This window comes from Pimephales promelas, chromosome 22, assembly GCF_988280905.1.
Source record: "Pimephales promelas chromosome 22, fPimPro1.hap1.1, whole genome shotgun sequence".
Classification (NCBI taxonomy): Eukaryota; Metazoa; Chordata; class Actinopteri; order Cypriniformes; family Leuciscidae; genus Pimephales; species Pimephales promelas.
The window spans coordinates 3573776-3594558 of NC_142790.1; the positions used below are offsets into that span (position 1 = coordinate 3573776).

The 20783-nt window shown below is 36.6% G+C and overlaps 1 protein-coding gene across 11 annotated transcripts in view; it reads right to left on the bottom strand.

Annotated features, from left to right (window-relative positions):
• sugct (succinyl-CoA:glutarate-CoA transferase) overlaps nt 1-20783 on the bottom strand; it is a 339439-nt gene that overhangs the window by 160489 nt on the left and 158167 nt on the right. The window lies entirely within an intron of this gene.

The window sequence follows — 20783 nt, forward strand, 5'->3', positions numbered from 1 at the left end:
TCCTGAGCAGCAAATCAGTGTATTAGAATGAATACTTTTGATTGATCATGTGACACTGAAGACTGAGTTATCAGTCTTAGAGAGTTATGGTGCTGAAAATTATTTCAAATATATATCTATATATAATATGAAATATATTTCAATAGAACATGGTTATAGGTGTAGTTCACCCAAACATGAACATTCTCTCATCAGATGAACACAAAGTGAGATTTTTAGGAAAATAATCTCTGAGTCCATATAATCAGCCCATTCTCACCCCCAAGGCGTCACTTAACTGACGCCTTGGGAAGCATTTGGAAATGCTTCAATATCTGACGCTTTAGGCGCCCTTTAGCGTCAGTTAGATGACGCCCTAGGATCGCGTGTACCCTACCCCCACCCCACACCTAAACCTAACCGCGTCCTCTAACTGACGCTTTCCTTTAGCGTCAGTTAGATGACGCCGTAGGATCGCGTCATGTAAGTGACGCTAAAGGGCACCTAAAACGTCAAATATTGAAGCATGGTCAAAGGTGACGCCTTGGGGTGAGAATGCGTTCATATAATGCCTTTGGAATGGCTGCCGTTCATTTGACGCTTGAAAAATCACACACAACGACAACGGTTATGACAACGGTTACAATCTACATGACCCCAGTGTGGATGAATCAATGTCTGGTTCATATGAGCAATCATGAGGTAGACAATGTGGAACGTACATTGTGAAGTTCGAGTGAGAAGTAACGTGGAAGCAAAGGGGACTGCCATTTCTCAGATGAACTTCACAACGCACTTCCACAGAAAGCATTGATTTTGAAGACATTTAGAAGACATCATTAATTCATTGGACTCACAGAGATGGATTGTCCTCCATCTAAAAATCTTCGTTTGTGTTTTTCTGAAGAAAGAAAGTCATAAACAGTGCACGAGGGTACGGAAAAAGATTAGGGCCAAGCTATAATAAAAAAAATAAAACCATCTGGAGATTAAAGTCATTATAATGCGAGATTAAACTCGTTAAATTTCAAGAAAAAAGTTGAAATACAATCTTGGGAATAAACTCATTAAATATCGAGAATAAAGTCGTTGTGTTTCGAGAAAAAACTCACTAAATTTAGAGAAAAAAAGTCTAAATACAATCTTGAGAATAAACTTATTAAATATCAAGAATAAAGTCGTTGTGTTTCGAGAAAAAACTCACTAAATTTAGAGAAAAAAAGTCTAAATACAATCTTGAGAATAAACTTATTAAATATCAAGAATAAAGTCGTTGTGTTTCGAGAAAAAAACTCATTAAATTTAGAGAAAAAAAGTCTAAATACAATCTTGAGAATAAACTCATTAAATATCGAGAATAAAGTCGTTGTGTTTCAAGAAAAAAACTCGTTAAATTTAGAGAAAAAAAGTCTAAATACAATCTTGAGAATAAACTCATTAAATATCAAGAATAAAGTAGTTGTGTTTAGCAAAAAAAACTCGTTAAATTTAGAGAAAAAAAGTCTAAATACAATCTTGAGAATAAACTCATTAAATATCAAGAATAAAGTAGTTGTGTTTAGAGAAAAAAAACTCGTTAAATTTAGAGAAAAAAAGTCTAAATACAATCTTGAGAATAAACTCATTAAATATCGAGAATAAAGTCATTGTGTTTAGAGAAACTCGTTAAATTTTGAGAAAAAAGTCGAAATACAATCTTGAGAATTAACTCATTAAATATCGAGAATAAAGTCGTTGTGTTTCAAGAAAAAAACTGGTTAAATTTCAAGAAAAAAGTCTAAATACAATCTTGAGAATAAACTCATTAAATATCAAGAATAAAGTAGTTGTGTTTAGAGAAAAAAAACTCGTTAAATTTAGAGAAAAAAAGTCTAAATACAATCTTGAGAATAAACTCATTAAATATCAAGAATAAAGTAGTTGTGTTTCGAGAAACTCGTTAAATTTTGAGAAAAAAGTCGAAATACAATCTTGAGAATAAACTCATTAAATATCGAGAATAAAGTCGTTGTGTTTCAAGAAAAAAACTCGTTAAATTTCAAGAAAAAAAGTCTAAATACAATCTTGAGAATTAACTTATTAAATATCGAGAATAAAGTCGTGTTTCGTGAAAAAAAAACTCGTCAAATTTCGAGAAAAAAAGTCGAAATACAATCTTGAGAATAAACTCATTAAATATCGAGAATAAAGTAGTTGTGTTTAGAGAAAAAAAACTCGTTAAATTTAGAGAAAAAAAGTCTAAATACAATCTTGAGAATAAACTCATTAAATATCAAGAATAAAGTAGTTGTGTTTCGAGAAACTCGTTAAATTTTGAGAAAAAAGTCGAAATACAATCTTGAGAATAAACTCATTAAATATCGAGAATAAAGTCGTTGTGTTTCAAGAAAAAAACTCGTTAAATTTCAAGAAAAAAAGTCTAAATACAATCTTGAGAATTAACTTATTAAATATCGAGAATAAAGTCGTGTTTCGTGAAAAAAAAACTCGTCAAATTTCGAGAAAAAAAGTCGAAATACAATCTTGAGAATAAACTCATTAAATATCGAGAATAAAGTAGTTGTGTTTTTTTCTCAGAAATGCAAACGGTGATTTTTTGAAGAATATTCTTTTCCATATAATGAATATAAAAGGGGACAGGGGCTGTCAAGCTTACAAATGACAAAAAAAACACCATAAAAGTGCCATAAAGGTGTTATTATTCACCCTTATTTCTATTACAGCGCTTTATACAAAATAGATTGTTTCAAAGCAGACATGCAACTCACACAATACACAAACTCATACAAAAATACAATTAAAGCCATTATTCTCCTGAAATTATGCAAAACATCAACCAAAAAACCCATCAAAAGTCATTGTCCCGTGACCAAACCTCATCAATTGAAACTACCGTAATGCTACACGTCATTTGGATAATGTTGCGCATGCTTTTTTTTTTTTTTTTTTTTTGTTAGTTTGCTGATCTGTCCCATTTCATTTTCATTATGAGACGAACAGTGTCCAGGTTATTCTCAAATTTCAGTCCCGGGCTCCCCGGATAAACGAAATCATACAGGTTTGGGATGACACGAGGGCGAGTACATGATGATGACAGTCGTTTCATTTTTGGTAAACTATTGTTTTAATCTACTGAATTATGTGTGGTTGAAGATGAAAGCAAATGTACATGAAAACAGATGATGTGCCTGAGTTGGCATCTTTCTTTGTTGTTCGGTTCCGCTCATGAGACTCCGAATGCCACTCAAAGTCTGGCGTGTGTCCCAACAGAATCCCAGGCTCTATGTAGTCTGTCAAAGCGCATTAGCGTCATTAGTGCTATAGGTTCTCATGTCACTGAGCTGAAGCCAGACAGTTATGTAAGATGATGTCCAGACCACCAGACGTGGATGACACCCTTGTGCTCTTCCTCCCTCACTCTTTTCTTTTCTCCTCCACAATGTTTTCCCTCAATGCTCGGCGTACTTATCTGACCCTTCTGGGGAAAGTTCCAGAAAGTGAGAGATAGAAGCTCTGCATCATGTCATGCTTTATTTAGAGGCAGTTTGTGTGTGTGGCAATGATGCGTTCAATGTCTGATTGGACAGAGCCTTCTCCTTCTCTCTCGTATATTTCCTCCAACCTTCCTTTCTTCAATGCCTCTTGAGCCGGTTGTACACTAAATGATTTTTGCTTGTCAAGACTGTAACGACGCCAGTGTGATTGGGTAAAGCGCATGGCGGACTGCGGAACATGTTTGCATTGATTTCAGTTTTGCGCATGGATGCGATGAAAAGGTGTTCAGTAAACAAAAGCAAGTCTTTGTGCTATTATTAGTAAATGAGTTTCCCGGCAAAGATTTTTTTCGAACTAACTTTTGTGGCAGCCGCTATTGGGTACTTTTTGCCCTTTTAAAACACACTTTTTACACTTAATGCATTTATTTTTCTTTGCTCACTAACAATGTGTAAATACAGTTTTGTTCATGAATTTTCAGTAGAATTCTGTATTTTTTTTGTGTGTAATTTTCCCCAAAAATCAAGTAAAAATCCCATTACATTGGCCATTTCCACCATCTCAAATCTGTGTTTAATAGATACTGTTGCAGATTTCTTTTTATCTTATATGGTGAGTAATTTATAATTAATGAGAGTAATGAGAATTTATAATGTATCTTATATATATATATATATATATATATATATATATATATATATATAGCATAATTTGGCAAAAAAAAAATAAAAAAAAATAAAATAAATGTTATGTGCAAACTTGTTCGGCGTGGTGGAAATGACACCACCAAAAAATTGAAAAATTTTCACATAATCAAAAAAAAAGGTATTTCTCAATTTGTTTAGAATATAACACCAGTTTTTAAAGATGTAACGGTGTGTATTTTTATGATGGATTTTCATAGTTTAATATTGCAATACTGGGCCATGGGTAAAGTAATGAAAAGGCATTTGAAAAATTATTGATGGTAAAAAAGGAAGTTTCAATGTGATCTTCATATAACAAAAAGGAATTGCTAAATGTGAAGAAACACCCGATTATGTAATCAACTGAGATTTTTTTTTTCTTCCAACAAATCTCTTTCTTTAGCTGTTGTCACCTGATATATAATGTGATATCCAGACATTTGACTGATGGTATATAACTGTTTCATTTGGCGTCTAGGAAGAGGCCACCTGACTGACAGGTAAAGTGACCAAAGTTATCTCTGCTGGAAAGTCAGCATATAAGATTTAGACTTTTTTTTTTGCTTTGAAAACAAATCTCAATCTACAAATTTAGTCTCAGATGGCAAAAATCACTAAAAACGTCCAACATTAGCACATAATGCTTTAGTCAGCCTGGTCATATTCCTCATAAAAAAGGCTCTGGGTTCTGAGAAAGGGTTTGCTCAATTTTCGTATCAAGCCGTAATATGGGACCAGTTAAAAATCAAGCTGAATCATTGGGCTCTTGGCTCTGAGCGTCCGGGCACAAAAATACCCGCCGTTTGCCTTTGAAATGCAAATAGGTGAAGTGAGGAAAGAGAAGTGGAGTGGCCACATGGCAGCAGAGCTATTTTGTGATGCACAGGATGGACACAGACGGCTCTGTTACACAACTGGAAGGAGAGATAATGAGGGGAAGCACAGAGTTAAAAAAGAAGAGAACAAGATGATGATGTGTTTTCCAGGGAAAACTTAGTAATGGATCTGGTGGAATGACTCCTTCCAGGAAAGAAGATTCTCCACAGTGCCAAACTGATGAAGGTGACCATATATATATATATATATATATATATATAACAACGTGCATGAAGCTCTCTAAACTCTCTCTATTATTATTCATGTATATATATATATATATATATATACTGTGTGTATCACGGCATAATAAAAATCATCCGGTCCTTGGCAGGTCTTAATATTAGGTAAATATAACCTCACATGAACAACAACACATGACATATTACACTGTGTCATTGTTTATTTAACAAAAACTAGGCCAACATAGAGAAGCCATCATGTGTGACAAACTAAGTACACACTTACTGCTTTCATAGGAATGAAGAGGGTTAGTATCAGACAGGCTCTGCTGATCAAAGGTCTTTGATTAATTGAACATCAGCAAGCGTGACCAACTCTATAAAAGCAGTTTCAGGTGTGTGTTAACACAATACCAAGGAGGAAAGACATCAGCAATGATCTTAGAGAAGCAATTGTTCCTGCCCATCAATCTGGGAAGTGGGAACGATTACAGGGTCATTTCCAAACAAATTCAAGTCCATCATCATACAGTGAGGAAGGCTATTCACAAGTGGAAAACGGTTGTTGGACGTCCCAGCAAATTTCCCAGGAAAGGTTGCAAGAGAAAGCTTCTTCTCTCTGAAAAGAACAGGCAGGCACGGCTTCGGTTTGAACAGTGTGGTGAAGGGCTGAGGATCGGGCTTATTTTACAGTCACGGGACCCGGGCAACTTCAGTCAGAGAGTTGACCACTAGGGTTGGGTATCGAGAATCGAGTATCGATTGGAACCGGGACTAACTTTTCATTTTTCCCGGAATCGTTCAAAAGTTAAAATTTCGATTCCTGGTTTCGATATTCAAAGTCCGCCGACCGGAAGAAGAAACCACTGAACAACACCAACGAAGAAGCGTCTACCGGAAGTGTTGGCATAACCGCGCAAGTCGAACATGAGTAGCTTACGTCGGCGGTCCAAAGTGTGGCTTCACTTTTCTAAAAATAACGAAATATCGGCAAAATGCAAAATTTGTGACAAAAGGAGTATTTCCTTCAGAAAGACTGTTGGTTAGCAAGGTTAGCTAAACTTTTTTGACCCTGCCTCTTAAAAGAATCGGAATCGAGAATCTTTAGGAACCGGAATCGAAACAAGGAATCGGAATCAGAATCGTTCAAAGTCAAACGATACCCAACCCTATTGACCACCCACTCTGAAGTCAAATGTGAAGCCGATCTGTCGGACAGCTGAGTCCTGCAACGGGACAGTAATCCCAAGAACATCAGCAAATTTACACTAGAATGTCTGAAAAAGAAAAGACCGGCCTAGTCAAAGTCCAGACCTCAACCCGACTGAAATATTGCGACGGGACCTTAAGGGAGTAGTTCACTTTAAAAAAAAACTTTTGCTGATAATTTGAGATGGTCCTCGCTGCAGAACATGAAATTCACCTAACATAAGATAAACCTACCCAGCTCCACCCCTCAGATCTGGATTCGACTCCACCCCCCTGGATCTTGTGTACTGCAATGAGGTGCTACTGGATAATTTACTCACCACCATGTCATCCAAGATGTCCACGTCTTTCTTTCTTCAGTCAAAAAGAAATTAAGGTTTTTGATGAAAACATTCCAGGATTTTCTCCATATAATGGACTTCAATGGGAACCAAACGGTTCAAGGTCCAAAAGACAGTTTCAGTGCAAACTGTTCAAAGGGCTTTAAACGACACCAGACGATGAATAAGGGTCTAATAAAGACATGGACATCTTGGATGACATGGGGGTGAGTAAATTATCAGCAAAAGTTTTTTTTAAAAGCGAACAACTCGATTAAGTCTGGCCATTATCCTCTGGCAGCAAAAAGACATTTTCGCCCACTGTATATTTTCTCTTTTTTCGAACCATTCTCTCCATCTCTCTCTCTCTCTTTCTATATATTAGCACTATAAATTAAGCATTTTGGTAACACTTTACCATATGTTCATTAGTTAACAACCTTAGTTAACATGAACTATTTCCTATTATCACTGTAAAGTGACTTTGGAACAATCTACATGGTTAAAAGCGCAATATAAATGAAGATTTATATATTAATCTTAGTTAATGATAATATTTACTAATACATTTTTAAAATCAAAGGTTGCATTTGATAACATTATTTAATGCACTGTAAACTAACATGAACAGCTTTATTTATATGAAGTAATATTTACAAAGATTAATAAATACTGTAAATATTGCTCATTGTAGTTCATGCTAGTTAACACATCAACTAATGTAACTAATGAACCTTATTGTAAACAATTTGTTTTTTTAATTAATTGTGAATAATAGCAACTAACATTGCAGTTTTTATGTTGTAATATTTTCACATTGATTCTCCAAAATAATGTAGAAACAACATAAAGACAGTATATTTTAAATATTATATATGGCATCTTATTCTATGCACTATCAATGAAGGCCTTTGCAGCATAGTTAACTAATTTTTCCAAAACTACTTTTTTTAAGTGTTTTTATAATTTACATTGAGTAGCTTATAGTTTAACGAGCTACAGTTTCTAAGTAGCCTCCAACTAAACTAACTTTCAAGTGCAAACAATAATGTTTACCGATTTAATGAACACAAAATTAATAGTAAATCTCAAAAGCTGGCATAAAATGAAACTAGTCGCATTCCCAGTAAACAAATCCAAAACATGGAATAATTCAATCACACACGCTCAGACATTACAAGCTGAAATTGTTTCAAAAACAGACGTGATTCTGTCACAGTTTTAAAAGATGAATGGTTGGAAAATTTCCTTCAGATGAGCTAATGTGCCTTCTTTCAGTCTGTGAGAGAGAACACAATTGCTTGCCACATCCTCCCTTTGCAGATCTGGAGGCTGGTTGGGGAACTTATGGCTTCTTTTTTATGAATTATTCGGTCAATGTGACTTTCCCTAAGTATATGACGACCTGAGTGACGTCTGAAGCCCCGTGGATTGACGTGTCAGCAGGAATAGTCGTTAGAGTTGTTAACTCTATGAGAGCTCACAGGGTCAGATCAGAGGTGATGATGGCTGATGATGGATAAGAACAGAGATGGAAATGGAAATAAAGCACTCAAAATGCTCAAGAAAGGTTTCCTGCACTCTTAGAAGAAATGGTTCTATTTAGAACCAGAAATGGTTCCATTCCCTGCTTCATGGAACTCCAAAATGGTTCTTTATAGAACCATTTCTTTTGGTAAAAGGTTCTATTGGCCAAGTATGGAACCCCAGGGTTCTATATAGAACCAAGAGGAACCCTTTTTTAAGAGCGTATACAACCTTTTAGGGGTTCCAAATACGTAGCACTGATAGAACCTTTTAAGGTTCTATATAGACCATTTCACAAGATGTAAACAACACTGGCCCAGAAGCACTTCCTGTTTCAGTTTTTTAACACTACACAAAAGCTGGGATAAAATACAACCAACAGAACATTTAAAACTGAATCAAAAAGTTAAACAAGCGTCTTTAAGATGTTTTCTTTACATGTGAAATAAAGAAAACAGGAAGTGTTTCTGGACCAGTGTTGTTTACATCTTGTGAAATGGTCTATAGACAGTCCCTCCAGAAAAACGCGATTATGCGATCGCTGAATTCAATGCAAAATCAGCCAAAGTCTGCATATTTATGCGGGGGCCGCATTTTTTCAAATACGCCGCACTTTCGCCGCATAAATTGCCGATTTCCGTGCAAAATATGCGGGGTTTGCATAATTTCATAATCCTCGCATTTTCGTTGCAAAAAAAGTCACATGTATCTTAGCAGAAAGTTGAAAAATGTTGCGTTTGCTTCACACAAGAGCAGCCATTTCCCCCTGTTTCCATGGGAACGTTAAGAAGTGACGCAATTACGCGACAACAGACAGACTCACGGAGGCGATTGACATCTCACAAATCTAACTCGTATAACTGTCTGTCACACGTTCTACCGTCACGTCGTTACTTAATAAACAACATAAGATAAAAGAAGTAGCATCAAACAGAAATTACCCGCACACATGGGGTGTTCGAGGCGCACATATAATATAACACTGCAGAGAGTTCAACAGGGAGCGCGCAGCTCTTAAAGGGGCCACACCTTATTTACACTCGTTACAGTCTGAAATAAAACAAGATGAGAAATTAAATATTCCCAGCGCTTTCTATGATGTAGTATGCTTGCTTATCAAAGGAAGTAATAAGGAATGACTCTTACATTAGCCTAGTGAGAACAGGATGTTGGGGGAATCACTTTTTTTCTCTTTTTCATCAAACCGCAATTTTTGCAAATTCCTGCAATTTCATCGCATAAAATTGCATAAATTTACAGTATGATGCTGGCAACCACAGCGGCCAGCAGTTTACCGCGTAATCAATCAATTTTTGTCGCAACAATCACAAAAAACTCCGCGTTTTTCTGGAAGGACTGAATACTATTATGGTAAATGTTATATATAAATCGCAAATTTTTTCACAAATTTTTGGAAATTACCACCACAAAATCAGTCATTTTGATCGCAAAAATCACAAAAAAAAATCGTGAAATCCTGGAGGGACTGTATAGAACCTTTTCTTCTAAGAGTGTACGAGCAAGATACATCACTATTTTTCCAGCAAAAATAGAATCAACTAAAAACATTAGTGGTCTTTTTAAGGTGTTATAGTGGGTGTCCATGCCATTGCTATAGAGGCGTCTTTATCTAATCCCACTCGTGCCCCCTCAGATTTATGAGCCAAATGGATTTTGCATGCGACTTCCAAAAGACAAAAATATTTATTTGTACATTTGATAATTAAACGCCACAATTACTGTAGGTACAAAATTATTAGTGCCCCAAAGTTGTCATTTAATTTCGCAATTTTCATGTAGTTTATGTGATTCATGCAGGAATTGTTGCATATGGGTGGTTGACAGGATCAATCTACAATTTTAAAAAACACAACCTAAAGGGCCGTACACACCTGGACCAATAGCGGCGCGTGAGTTTTTTAACGCATTTTTCGCCGAGTGACCATGCAAATTCATTCCCTGACATTAGATGGCGCTTAATGTAAAACAGATATACCCCAGTACACAAAGTGGCGCTGCGCAACTTTACGCTTCTGACACTCGCTTGTCACTCAGAAGAATAGAGCAAGTTTGTCGCGTTTCTCATATTAGTTCGTGTTCCGACACCAACGAGAGCAGCAGATCTACATTCATCTTGCCTCGCATCTTTCTCGTCTTATTTCTTCCCGGCAGTGTAGACGCTACTTGGAGTATATCTTCTTCGCCGTGACGCACGTGTGCTCGGCAAGACCGTTTTGTGTTTGAGCGCCCCCAAGTTGTGTTTTACTGTAACTTCAGAAGCTCCAGACAGGTGAACAAAAGCGCCAATCTCATTGGTTGGATAGTTTTTGAAAAAAAAAAAAAACCCGATAGTAAGTTGGATAGTAAGCTGAAAAAAAGCCTTTTATTTCCAAATTATGAGCCTTTTTGATGTAAAACTCATACTAACATTATAACAGACACGACAGGAAACATAATAAAATAATCGAGTTCACGACCCCTTTGAGTGTCACTGGAGAAAAAACCCCCGCTGAGAATCCCAATTTATATTTTCATCACTCTGCCTGCTCGTGATGAAAAATCTGTTATAACCACAGGGACACAATTATGTTTCTCTGAACTGTAAAGTGGCTTTGACCTCAAACAAACCTCAAAATCAGCAGCCTTTGTAGCAAACGCTTATAAATTTGCAACTTAATCATAACTAAATATTATATCTGACAGTGGCTTCCGTCTTCTGGGTGGACAGCACTAAATAATCAAACGAATCTGGCGGGACCACAAAGTCATTTCAAGTTTTGTGAGACATGTGGACACCAAATCCGAAGCCCGAAGCCTGCAACCGTCTGTTAAACTCTCCTTGTGCCGAGCAATAAAGGCCCATGTGCCAGCGAGCGCCTGGCACAGCAGCTCCATATGTGTGCCCTGTTGCCCCTGCGTGTGGTTTAAACCAGATCACTGTGTCTGTGCGCCGTAAAAGGCCTGTTTATTTGTGTTTCTCTCACGTTTAATGGCTGCCTCCGAGGCTTTCTTTCATCCACAGCGCTCTTTTCTCCTCCCCCCGGCACTCTGCGCTCGAAGAGACCACGCTTGGCAGTGCTGTGGTGGCGTAGGAGTAATAAAAAAATAATAAGGCTCAAACGTTGATCGATGGCTTTAATTTAAACATCATACATGTGTTATTTTTGGTCCATCAGAATTTATTACGCTTGCACTTTCCGTTTTATGACAGTCAATGCAGCGCGTGCGCAACCTGACATGAAAGTTAAAGCAATCAGCTCCTGCCTATGGATCGGAGGAGGAAGGAGCTGCTATTACGAGGAGCCATTAGGTGTCAGCTTGTCAACCAGTAGTGATGTATGCTATACTGTTCGCATGCTTGAGTTATGGGATTCAGAGTATTAAGTTGACAAGTGCAGGCTGGGAATTACAAAGAAAATTCGGTAACGTCACGTTAATGAGGGGGCTTGTGCGGCAGGATTGCATTGATATTCGCTTTTTTAGCAATTCATTTAGCTGGAAGCGCTTTACATAAAGATATTTTTAAAAATAGAATTGAACACATCTTATAATACGTTTTGCTAACACTTTTCTTGAAGCAATAATGCATTATAAATATATAAGCCTTGTAATGCACCGTATAACAACGTTATTTTGTTATGCAATGTTGTTAATTAAATTTAACAAATTAGAATTGATCAAATTATTCCTTAAAAGTTAACCATTTAAAATGAGTAAAGTTTACACCAAAAAATTTAACAAAAATATCTCACTAACATTAATTAAGAACTCTTTATTTTATATTGGCAACATTGAAGACACCTGATGTTAACAAGCAGAATCACTGAAGGAGAAAACCGGCATTTTAAAACAAACACTGATCACCACAATGGTGACTTAAATTGATGTTTTTTGGTTGTTATTGTAAGTTTTACTCATTTTAAATAGTTAACTTTTAAGGAATTAATTTGATGAACTATTACTACATTCTAATTGGTTACATTTATTTAATAATGTTGCTTGTAATCTGTTGCCACAATTTTTTTTGATTAGATAAAGCATATTCATTTTTACAGTGTATTGTAACCACAGTGTTACACCTTTAGAAACAATAATGCATTAAAACACATGACAAATTGTAACAAATATTATAATGGTTACAGTTATTTATGATAAGACAGTATTACAAGGTACACATTATGCATAAGTAAAGTTCTGTTTTTATTTACTTTTAATATTGAAATCCAACCCGAAACTGTGGTGATGACATCTGCATCTAGAACTAAGATAAAACATGCCCTTTTCTGAAAACAATGTAAATGTAATGACATAATGTAACACAGACGGACAGTGACTCACAAATGGAAGACGGTTCAACGTGGTACGGAAAGTTTGCTTCAGAAGCGGGCATGGAGAAACAATTAGCTTAACCACCGGTCACTGGCAACGGATGAAATCAACAACGAGCACCGAAGGAAAAACACAAAAGATTTACATTGCCAGGGTGTTACCATAAAGCTTATTCCAAGGTGGTTAAAGCAACATCAAAAAGCATTTCTTTTAAAAATGACCCACATCTTATATCTGCATTTACTCTATACATTTGGAGAAACAAATGTACTGATCCAGAGAAGCTTAGGCTGAAAAGGAAGTAAAAGTTATGGACACAGGCGAAATGATGATAATACAAGCTTTTGCTTTCTGCGCCATCTTTAAAGCCTAGTTTACATTACATGATTTTAAAACGTCGGGCTGAACTGTGCGGTTCACACTACATGACTTGCTCTCAGTGAAATCAGGAGCACCACACCACACAACACAACGTGATTGATCCACAACAGGAGGTAACTCACTACACGAGTTGACAACGCACTATAGAGATATAACCACGATCGGATGATTAGAGCAAATCATATTTGACTCTAATGAGAGCTGTTTCAGTACTATGGTACGGTCTGAATCATGAAAATAATCAAATAAATAACGAGTTCACAACAACTCTGTCACCCAACGATTCTATCTTGTCTACACACCACGTTTTGTCATAAAAAAATGTGAAAAACCAGCAATAAAACGAACCAGAAATGACGCGAAACAGCACGTGTGAAGAGAACACAACACGTGAATATGGACGTCAGACAGAAACTAGTGCTGCACACTGTTTGCGCAACGATCTGCTCTGAGAAAAAAATGCCAAAAAATTATAAAAACTAAGATTTACCTGGTGTCCTCAACCCATGCGTTGCTATGATTGGCTGAACTCATGACATCACTGAGGCTAGATATATCTAGCAGGCTAGATATTTTTCTGGGCTCGGCGACGTGTCTGCGAGGCGTCTGCGAGCGTTTTCGTTGCGTTGTTGGCTCTTTCATACTAACAGATTCGCAAGCGGTCATCGTCCGCTAATCCCGCTAATTTGCACGCGATAACACCCTGACCTGTCGGCGAGCTCAACGATTTGCAAATCGGGCATAAATCGGGCTTAAAATCCTGTAGTGTGAACTTGGCTTAAGAGTCAGCAACACATTGGGTTGAACCTTCATCCTCCATTGTGCCGTTAAAAAGAGACATGACGGTGAGTTGATGTTATTCGCCACCACGGCTTTTTCAACGGCGTTCAACTCACATTGACGGGAATATCAGATCTGTCCACTTCCATGGAAGACACTAATACACATATCTGATTCATATCAGATTTATTTCCACATATGAAACCCCTCTGAGGATATCAGAATCTATGGGATTTTTCCTGCAAACATGTTCGCCAGTCATTTCCAATCTGTGCCACATGGGAGGAAAACAATCTGAATTGGGTCCCTTGAATCATGTATGTAATGTAAATGCGGTCTAAGTCTCTACTCACGCTCGGTCACTTTAGCTGATTGATTATTCAATCATGAAAAGACCAAGTGTAAATGTTCTACAAGACACATTTGAGAAAGATATCAATTCAATCCCTCAAAGCAGTCAATCTGTGGATGTGGTTGGAGATGCGTACAAGACGTGACTTGGCCAAGTGTAAACACCTTTGGTTGTTCAGGCCACACAGTACATAAACTTTACATCTCCCACATGGATTTACGTCAGCGTTCTGAAGTTTGGGAGTTTTGCGCATCACAGATGAGCAAGCAATCATGGATGAGACCATATGGAAGGAACAACCGAGTGAAATTCAAACACACAATGTTATCGGGAAAGTCAAGCAGGTCGGGCCTATCAGTTTATACTAAGTTTAAAAAGGCCTTGAGTACTGACTTCAATAATTCATCTATGGGATTTGTTTCATGGTTTATCATCCACAATGCAGATGTTGAACATCTTGGATTATGAATAGTGCAACTCTCTTCAAAAATACGCATGATTTGATGAATTGTTGATATTCTGTTGTCAATGTTGATATTGCTGATGTTCTTAATTGACTAATACAAGTAGTAATATTCATTAAACTAAAATGAACTTGCTTATGAAAATTGAATCTTCATAAATAATTTATAAAAAAGCCATAAAAAAATAGTAATACAGATACATTTATGCTAATGGGGTTTTAAAGTATCTTAAGTATCTCAACAAGGCTGCATTTATTTAATCAAAGATAAACTGTTATGTATTCTTGTGATGTTTCAGCATCATTACTCCATTCTTCAGCATCACATGATCCTTCAGAAAACATTTGAATGCTGATTTGATGCTCAAGAAACATATATGATTATTATCAATGTTGAAAACAGTTTGTGGAAACCATAATACATTTTTTTCAGGATTCTTTGATGAATAGAAAGTTCAAAAGAAAAGCATTTATTCTAAATATGTCTTCTTTGTATATTAAATGTCTTTAGTGTCACTTTTGATCTATCCAACCCGTCCTTTCAGAGTAGAGAATTATATTTCTTAGAAAAAGAAGAAAAAAAAATGGAATACTAGAGGAAAAATGCCTGGGCTTGAAAATGTCAGATGTGGTTTTGTACAATGTATTACACTATGAAACAATTTAGCATAAATTGCAGAAATATTTGCATGCTTTTTAGAAAACCAACATTTGATTCTACAAAACAATTAAAGGAGTAGTTCACTTTGTAGTTCAAGATGTCCACGTCGTTCTTTCTTCAGTCGAAAAGAAATTAAGGTTTTTGATGAAAACATTCCAGGATTTTTCTCCATATAATGGACTTTAATGGGAACCAAACGGTTCAAGGTCCAAATGAGAGTTTCAGTACAAACTGCAAAGTGTTCAAAGGGCTTTAAATGATTCCAGACGATGAATAAGGGTCTTATCAAGCGAAACGATCGCTCATTTAATAAATATAATAACAAAGTTTAAGTTTTATAAGCTCAAATGCTCGCCTTGCTCTGTTCTGTGCGATTCTCCTGTTCGAATTCGTTCATCAAAATGAACGAATCTTTTCCAGAGTCATTTGGTTCATTCAAAAAAACAAAAAGGAACGAATTGACTCGGAAAAATATTCGTTCATTTTGATGAATGAGTTCGAACAGGAGAGTCACACAGAACAGAGCAAGGGGACCATTTGAGCTTATAAAACTTAAACTTTGTTATTTATTTATTAAATGAGCGATCGTTTTGCTTGATAAGACACTTATTCATCGTCTAAAATCGTTCAAAGCCCTTTGAACAGTTTGCAGTTTGCACTGAAACTCTCATTTGGACCTTGAACCGTTTGGTTCCCATTGAAGTCCATTATATGGAGACAAATCCTGGAATGTTTTTTTCAAAAGTGGACTACTCCTTTAAGTATATTTAATAGAAAAATAATATGTTTTGTTGTCAATTGTGTGCTTATTAGGTCATAAAATGATTGGAGAGAAGTGTAATCGATTACAGGTCATGTGTGGATTATAGTGCCACGCTACACTGTATTCAGCCCGGGCCTATTTAACTAAAGTCCCGAGACCATCAATTATTGGAATGGAAACCTAATAAGATCCAGATGTGTCCTGCTGGTTTCCAGAGACGCCGTACTGAGCACAGACTCTTTTCATCCTCTCGAAGCATCACACTGATCAGACTAAAGCTAATTATGATAAGTAAAAGAGAATAACGTGCAAACAAAGCACTCAAAACATTAAAGTGGTCATGCATGATTTAGATTATATGTTTTTTAATGCCTATAATGCATGAACCAACTCCCCGGAACATTCTGACAGGTTTTGAAGATCACAGATAGCTCTAGATTTCAGATTAAAACATCATATTAAGAGATAAAAGGCTGCCTCGTAGCGTTGAGAGACCCCCACCCCCCCCCCCCATCCGCTTTCTCCCTTCCCTGCAAATGTGTCACTCTAATGAATTCAATGAATCACATTTACAAGAGTTTACAACCCTGATTGCACTGTAATCCAAGTTGGAATTTGATCCAAACGCTTGTCTAAACCAGCCTCATTATATTTCTTACAGATGGCCCACTTAAGCTCCCGTTACATTTAATTGCAACCGTATGAATACGGTGTGTCATGAATACATCTGTCGAAAGCGCTCAGGATTTTGACCTGCCAGGTGTCGCTGAGGTTTAGGCACGTTAAGTCTGGTTCGGGACGGTCATCATGCGCTCTTTTATGTCGAAAGTTGCTTGTGCATCCTGGTGTTTCCCCCCCCCCCCATTTTTGTTGATCAAACGATAACGCAATGATGAGAACATCATGTTTTTCGTGGCTCGAACGGACCTCCACTTGCGTTTGCTCAGTCCGTCCAAGTTCATTCCCGTTTCCCACTGCTTTCATTTTTCTCTTCCACACAAGCGTCGAATCGGCTTTGGCTTTCTTTTGATATTAAGGCAGCTTAAGGTGCTGGGACTTTAAATTCAGACCCTTTTTGTGCTTGTACATTTGGATTTCATTTGTATGCCAAAAGCTCACAACATTTCTGCCTTTTTATTGTGATCGACATGATCCTCCCTGTGTTGTGGAGGTTAAATGTGAAGCTCATTTGCCGGTCTGTGTGGCGCATGGCTTTGATTGCGTCTATAGGCGCTGTAATGACGATGGCTTATCTCCGGGCTGAACGTCTGACGAACACAGCTCCGCTCAGGTCACGAGGAAGTGTTCACCGCACTCTTCTGGATGAAAGTGAATGGGAAATGTTCCAGGCCTGCGAGCTCATACGTCTCTCCACGTTTGATTTTCGCTCATTTCCTCTGCTTTGACGGCACATGCGCTGGATATTAGCCTCATCAAGGAGCTCGTGTGGTGGTAAGATGATATTTAAATAAGGTGGGTGATGTTTTAATCTATGCGGGAGTTTATACCGCGGGGTTGGATGAATGCCAACGCGAGGGTGTTTAACACCAAAAGCACATCTTGATCATGAGCTCGTTTTATTGAATCTGGATTTATTACTTTTGTTAAAAAGTCGAAAATGTCCAAGTAGTTTAACTACGCTGTAAAAATGAATATGCTTTATCTAATCAATAGAATTGTGGCAATATATTACGAGCAATGTTATTAATTAAATTTAACAAATTAGAATGTTAAACTATTCCTTAAAGGGAAAAGTTTACACCAAAAAACAGACAGACGTCAAAGATTAATTAAGAACTCTTTATTTTATATTGCCAACATTGAAGACACCTGATGTTAACAAGCAGATTTTTTGGTTGTTGTAAGTTTTACTCATTTTAAATGGTTAATTTTTAAGGATTTAATTTGATTAATTATTACTCAATTCTAATTGGTTAAATTTAATTAATAATGCTTGTAATCTGTTGCCAACATTTTTCTGATAAGATAAAGCATGTTCATTTTTACAGTGTATCCTAATAGTCTAAAAATAAAAGTCTAATTGAAAGCAGTGTTGTTGTTGTTGTTCATTAAAGCCATTACATCGTTTTGGTAATTGAAAGCTGAAATAAAATATGCAAATAAGTTGGAAGTGTTGCTTTGGCAACTAACAGAAATAAAGAAGTTTAAAATGATTAAAACTAAAAAAAATAAAAATAAAGTGTTTCAGAAACATTTAAAAAAACTAAACTACAAATATATAAATTATCTAATTGAAAATAGTAATAATACTATAATAGAAAATAAATATTACAAAAAAACACTGATTAAAAAGCAGTTCAACAAAGTTTTAGAATTAAGTGTAGTTTTTGAAGCAGTTTCACCGCACTCACGGTAAACAACACTCTTAGAAGAAATGGTTCTATTTAGAACCAGAAATGGTTCCATCCCCCACTTCATATATGGAACTCCAAAATGGTTCTATATAGAACCATTTTTTTTTTTTGGTAAAAGGTTCTATTGGCCAAGTATGGAACCCCAGGGTTCTATATAGAACCCAGAGGAACCATTTTTTTAAGAGTGTATACACTGTTAGACGAAAAGGTTCTATATAGAACCTTAAAAGGTTCTATCAGTACTACGTATTTGGAACCCTCTCTTAAACACTCTTAAAAAAAGAGTTCCTCTGGGTTCTATATAGAACCCAGGGGTTCCATACTTGGCCAATAGAACCTTAGAGCCTATGTAGAACCATTTTGGAGTTCCATATATGAAGCGGGGGATGGAACCATTTCTGGTTCTAAATAGAACCATTTCTTCTAAGAGTGTAGAACCCTTTAGGGGTTCCAAATATGTAGCGCTGATAGGACCTTTTAAGGTTCTATATAGAACCTTTTCTTCTAAGAGTGAAGGAGCCAGACAGACAAGACTAGACAACTCAGAAAATAAATAAACTGTCCGCACACTTAATGCGGACAGTTTATTTATTTTCAGAGTTAAATGTAATAAAATAATATGAATATTTAACTTTAAGACATTTATAGATTTAAACCAATGAATCAAAACTTCAATTTTCAGAAACTTCAGGCACAACTTAAATCCTGTTTATCATCTGTCACTGACTCCTGTACACTTTTTACAGCATTACCCTGAAGCAATACAATTAAATGTTATTTTCTAGAAATCGTATAAAAGTGGTCATCTGATGGATACTTTTACATATTTAACTTCGCAGTGACTTATGAGCAAAACAATAAGAAATGGAGAAGACATGTTTGTTTGCTGTCATGTCAGCAAGACTAACGGCCTGGAATAATAAAAAAGCCAAGCGTGGACATAATGAATTAAAGCTCTTCCACTGCAGCATCTGAACGCATGCCAACCCTGTGAGGAAGATTTAAATATTTGTTCAGTGGAAAATGCGGTTCAAAATTTGGAAGTGCTTTCTAGCAATTCGAAGCAAGCGTGATAGATAAATGTTCCTAAAAAACATAAAACATACTAAAAATCTCAAGTCTTCCAACTCTGAGCTTATATTAAAATAGCCCTGACTGAGATTTTTGGACGGACGACCACTGTTCCCCAAGACGGCAACTGATACTTCCTATTACATCTCCAAAGGCCTACAGACAACACACAGCCCTAGTTGGAGTAAAGCCCCAGAGGTCAGGCCATACTCTCGAAACATCCAATTTACCACACACGTTTCTCGGGCCTTCCGCTTTCAACCCAATGACATTACAATGAGCCCGCAGGCGGCTGGGTTGACCTCAGCTGGGCTCCGAAGGGAGCGCGCAACGTTCGGGAACTCCGGCGTCAGCCCTGATCAAGTTCTTCACAGCTTCTCACCTCGCACTACCAAAGGAGGAACCGGGATGATTTTGTCTGAGCCAGCAACTCAATGTGTGTCTTGGCACGAGGCTCGGGCTTTATGGACGACTGGAAGACAGCTGTCTGCAGAAGCACCACGCTCAGGGAAATGGGTTAAGGTGTGTTGAATAAGGAAGCTTTATGATTAATGACTGTCAAAACATCGATTGATATCAATGCATACATCTTCAGTTAGGATGTGCCAGTGGTGGAATGTAACGAAGTACAAATACTTCAAATAAGTGCATTTTTCACGTATCTTTACTTTACTTAAGTAGAATAAATAGTGCATACTTTTTACTTTTACTTCGTTACATTTTGCAGCAATTATTATACTTTCTACTCCACTACATTTCTACAACTTCTGTTACATTTTCTGATCAGTTTTTACCCGGCCAAAACGTAATCTGACCGTCCGTTCGTTGCACGTTTGTCTCACCAGTGACGTTTGGTTGCCATAGATACATCAACTAAATGCGTCTCGCACGCAGTGCGTTTATCCTGCAATTTATACGCGAAAATTTGTTTTTACGTGCATAGGAAACACACCGTGTGTAAATACGTTTGGTTAGGATTATGGCAAGCCAAGAGGTTCAGAATTACACCATAAATTAATCGCGTTTACTGCCAAACATAGTTATTAACATATACAAGGATAAGCATGGTTTATATTGCCTAATTGCAAATGGTGGCAACAATCATTATTGAACATCATTATAGGAGTATTAGGTTGAATGAGTTTGAATTAAATGTTTTATTAATCATTAGAAAATAGTCATTAAGAGAATCAATTGTTGTGCAAGTACTTTTACTTTTAATACTTAAAGTACATTTAAAATCAGGTACTTTTTACTTTTTTACTTAAGTATGGTTGTCATTGTGTTACTTCTACTTTTACTAAAGTAAATATTTATCTGGTTATTTGTACTTT